Below are 4,869 nucleotides of genomic sequence, written 5' to 3'. Positions count from 1 at the left end.
TTCCATCAGTCTTTCAAAAGTTGCTGAAGCATTACACAAACCCATTGGCAAAACTGTAAACTGCCATAATCTTTTCCCTATCGAAAAAGCTGTTTTTTCTCTATCTTTCGGATCAATCTTCACTTGCCAATAACCACTTTTCAAATCTAAAGTTGAAAACCAAGAATTTCCTGATAATTGATCAATAGTATCGTCAATTCGAGGAATGGGAAAAGAATCTTTTACTGTAACAGCATTTAGTTTACGAAAATCTACACAAAAACGAATAGAATTATCTTTTTTTTTAACTAAAACTGCCGGAGAAACCCAAGGACTTTGAGACTCCTCAATTATACAGTATGTTTGACAAGAGCGTGTACGGTAAAACTTTTTGCTCGAAACCGTTAGAGGGGGGATATGAACGCGAGCCAATAGCGGGGCTCTTCTCCCAAGATGCTTTGTCTAGAAAGCCTTAGTTATCGTTTGACTTTCGTCACAAAAGGGCGTATTTCAACATGAGTGCCGCGTACGCATCACGTTACGAAGCTGTGTTTCTATGTTCGCATCCGAAAGGACCAAAAATGTCGCGCGGAGCGGCTGCTAAGTATATGAAGAAGTCTAAGGCGTTTGTGAGTAAGTGGGTGAAACGTTATTCCGAGGTCAAAAACGTTGATGACTTGCCGGATCGTGGCTCTGTGCAGAAAACGACGAAAAAGGAGGACAAAATGATTTTACGGGTGTTTGAGAAGAATCCTTGTTTATCATTGCGTGGCGGGCAAGCGGTTTTACTTAAAAAGGGTCTAAATATATCATGTCATACTATAAGAAGACGTTTACTGGCTCATAAAGTGAAATTTCGAAGCACGATAACGAAACCGTTGCTGTCTGAAAAACAGGTCGAAAAAAGACTTGCTTGGGCAAAAGAAAATTTGGATCGCTATTGGGACAACGTAATTTTTTCAGATGCAGCTTCGTTTTGGGCAAAGTCTTCTATCAGACGTGTCTGGTCTACCCAGGCCAATAGACTCATCGAGCGGACCGTTAAACATCCGGTAAAGGTGCACGTCTGGGGCTGTTTCTCAAAACAGGGATTTGGCACTTTACACATCTTTACACAAAATTTGGATGCTGCTAAAATGGTCCAAATATATGAGAGAGCTTTATTACCATCTGCCCAAAGGTGGTTTACGAGGAAAAATGAAAATTGGCTACTGCAAGAGGACAATGATCCGAAACATCGGAGTAGACTTTGTACTGCGTGGAAACAAGAAAATGACGTTGACGTACTGGATTGGCCTTCACAGTCGCCAGATGCAAATCCAATTGAAAATGTTTGGGCGCTTATAAAGTTTAAGCTCCGAGGAAAGAAAATATGGACCGTCAAGCAGTTAATTCGACAGATTCGATTTATATGGAGATCTTTGTCTGAAGATTATGCTGTAAAATTAGTAGAAAGTATGCCTCGGAGATGCCAGTCAATTATTGATAATGGAGGCGACTGGACAACTTATTAATAATAAAGCATCGCAGTCTATATTATGCATAATGTGTACAAATTTTTTCAATTTATGTATTATCCTAAGTTTTTGAGTTTTGCCGTACACGCTCTTATCAAACATACTGTACCTTTATTCCTCATCGCCTCAATAATCTTATCCGCTTACGCACGTAAATGAAAAGGAATTCGACGAGGAACCTGTTTAATGGGACGAGAATCAATTAATTTGATTTTATGTTCCAAAAGTCCACAATTTCCAGCTACAATTTCATCTGAAAATATGTCTTGAAACTTAACTAATAACTCTGCAAAAATCTCTCTCTGCTGAGAATTCAAATTCTTCGAATCTTGTTCGAATAATTCAGATAGAAACGTTGGTATTCGATTTTCTTGAATAATCCGCCTACAAGCAAAATTTTCCTAAACATTGACTTCACAAGAAATTCCTAACGCAGAACGAAAACAAGATTCCAAATCTAATAAAGATAGAAAATCTTTTCCCAAAAGACAATCATCTTTCATTTTGACAACAAACATAGAAAAATTCCTTACAATTCTTCCCAATTGAACATTTATTTTAATTTGACCAATAACGGGAACTATCTCACCTGTAGGATAAAATAAGCAACTATTAACTTCCGAAGAAAATTCCTCTGGACAATTAATAAATTTTTCATTCACCACAGAAACATCTGAGCCCGTATCCAACTTAAATCTACAAAATTGTTTATTTAAAAATCCTTCATAACAAAAATTAACTTGTTTACTCTGATCTACACCAGAATTAATCGGGAGTTTACTTTTTCCAGTCGAAATGGCCCCGACCCATTCGACTAAATCTAGTTTTCCTTTTTCTTCTCGGAAACATTAACCAAAGTAGGGTATTCCGCCCGAAAATGCGAAAAACTTCCGCAGTTCCAACATTCCCCAACATTATTTCTTTTTGTAAACAAATTTCCTTTTGAATAAATAACATTCTCTTTTTTATCAACAGTCTTTCCAAAATCCCCTTTATGTTTATTAAAATTATTTCTGAAATAATATAACTAAAAAACTCTTCCTGAGTATATCAAATAATAAATTAAGGACCATTAGAGTTAACGCACAGGTTGTATAGTGCTATTATAAACTTTGGGGGTATTGTGTTGTATGTTGGGCGGTTGCCTCTTTTATGCGTGATCGGTCGCTCGCGGGGAGGGTGAAGTGACACTCGCAGTTTTTAACAAATAACAAGAATCATTTTATTGTGCCGGGACTACATGTGTATGCGTGTGCTAGTGTCCGGGAATTGGCCCTGTCTTTTTAGGACTCGCCGAGCCGCTGCGTTTAGTCTCCTGACCCGGGGGCGACGTGTCCCTCCTTGCAGGAGATCCTCAGAAGTCGGCGCCCGATTCTCCTTCTCGGGTAGTCCGTCCTTGCGGTGTGGCGAGACCGGTCGACGGATCCTGATGTCGCCGTGTGTCAGCGAAACAGCTGCCGGTCGTGTCAGCTTCTTCGGCGGAAGCCAGAGCTTATGGAGCTTCCACGGTACTGGGGGGAAGACCTCGCCCGTTGCCTGCAGTGGTGACGACGGTGTTTCCCACGGAAGTGGAGACGGCGTTTCAGCCCGTGTTGGCGAGGGTGTCCTCGGCCGTGGGGACCGGCCTGACAAGCCTCCCGCTTCGGGTTCCGGGGAGTTGTCCCCAAAAAGTCGTCTGAGGCGTTTCCGCAGGCCCCGGCTCTCTGGCGTGTGGGCCTGTGCCCGCGCCGAGGACCTGGCCACCTTATCCTCCTCCGTCGTAGACTGGGACGGACGCCTCTTCGGCGTCGATGGCTTTTTTTCTTGCCGCTTCTTTAGCGGAGCGCGCTTCTTCAGCGCGGTGCACTTCTTCAGCGCAAGGCTCGCTTCTTCAGCGAGGCGCGCTTCTTCAGCGCGGCGCACTTCTTCAGTGCGAGGCTCGCTTCTTCAGCGAGGCGCGCTTCTTCAGCGCGGGGCGCTTCTTCAGTGCGAGGCTCGCTTCTTCAGCGAGGCGCGCTTCTTCAGCGCGGCGCACTTCTTCAGTGCGATGAGTAGCGCCTAGAGGTGCTGTTTGTACCGCTGTTGGTATTAGGGCTTTTTATCAAAAGTCGCCACTAACACCAGAGCAGCGGTGTGCGAGAGTGTCAGACCCCTCGCTGGGTCTGCCTTTTATTGCTGCTTAATTAGGATTTTCTCGCGAGAAAAACCCCCCCGCGAATGCGCCACCGAACGGCGTCGCGCGGAGGCTCTCGCGGTTGTGCGGCGGCTCGGCGAGCGGCGGCGGCTCGGCTAGCGGCGCCGCGCTTGTGTGTGTGCGGATCTATATCGATCCGCCACATAAACTATTAAAACATAGTGACACAATCTCGCAATGAGAACAAATTTTATTAAAAATCAAACGCGTTTCGGTCTTATTTCGCAGACCCTCTTCAGTGATAACAAGCAGTGGTATAGTGTCGCAAAAATTAAAAATTCGCAAAAGTCGGCGCTAACATTGGTTGTCATAAGATAGTCGCTACAAAATCTTTTGTCTACGGGACTCAGAGGCACAAACATAATATATCGATTAAAACAATGAGTTGTTTCATTATTCAGAAGCTACCGGCAATTCATTCAGAGACCGGTCACTCCATCGCACGTACTAAGATGCTGTGGTATGATCATCTCTATAATGGTCAGAAAGTTCTGGTGAGATGTTACGCCTATGAACGTGTACCTCCGAGACCTCCGGTTCATAGGCGTAACATCTCACCAGAACTTTCTGACCATTATAGAGATGATCATACCACAGCATCTTAGTACGTGCGATGGAGTGACCGGTCTCTGAATGAATTGCCGGTAGCTTCTGAATAATGAAACAACTCATTGTTTTAATCGATATATTATGTTTGTGCCTCTGAGTCCCGTAGACAAAAGATTTTGTAGCGACTATCTTATGACAACCAATGTTAGCGCCGACTTTTGCGAATTTTTAATTTTTGCGACACTATACCACTGCTTGTTATCACTGAAGAGGGTCTGCGAAATAAGACCGAAACGCGTTTGATTTTTAATAAAATTTGTTCTCATTGCGAGATTGTGTCACTATGTTTTAATAGTTTATAATAGCACTATACAACCTGTGCGTTAACTCTAATGGTCCTTAATTTATTGTTTGAAAATTATTTCTCTCCGAAAACCTTCTTTCAAAATTCCTTTTATTTTATGAATTTATTTTAAAATTTCCTCTAAAATGAGAAAAATTATTTTCTCGAATATTTTTAATGACTTTTGCCCTTTCTATAGCAACTCTTAAAGAAATAACATTCTCTAATTGAAGAGTTTGCTTCACGAAATCATCCGATAAAAAATCCAATTAAAAATTGTGCACAAGCAATTTTTTCCCTCATCTCGA

Source organism: Odontomachus brunneus, unplaced genomic scaffold (assembly GCF_010583005.1).
Source record: "Odontomachus brunneus isolate Ranch 3 - 2012 unplaced genomic scaffold, Obru_v1 Obru_scaffold_245, whole genome shotgun sequence".
Lineage (NCBI taxonomy): Eukaryota > Metazoa > Arthropoda > Insecta > Hymenoptera > Formicidae > Odontomachus > Odontomachus brunneus.
Note: the sequence above shows the minus strand (reverse complement) of the source record.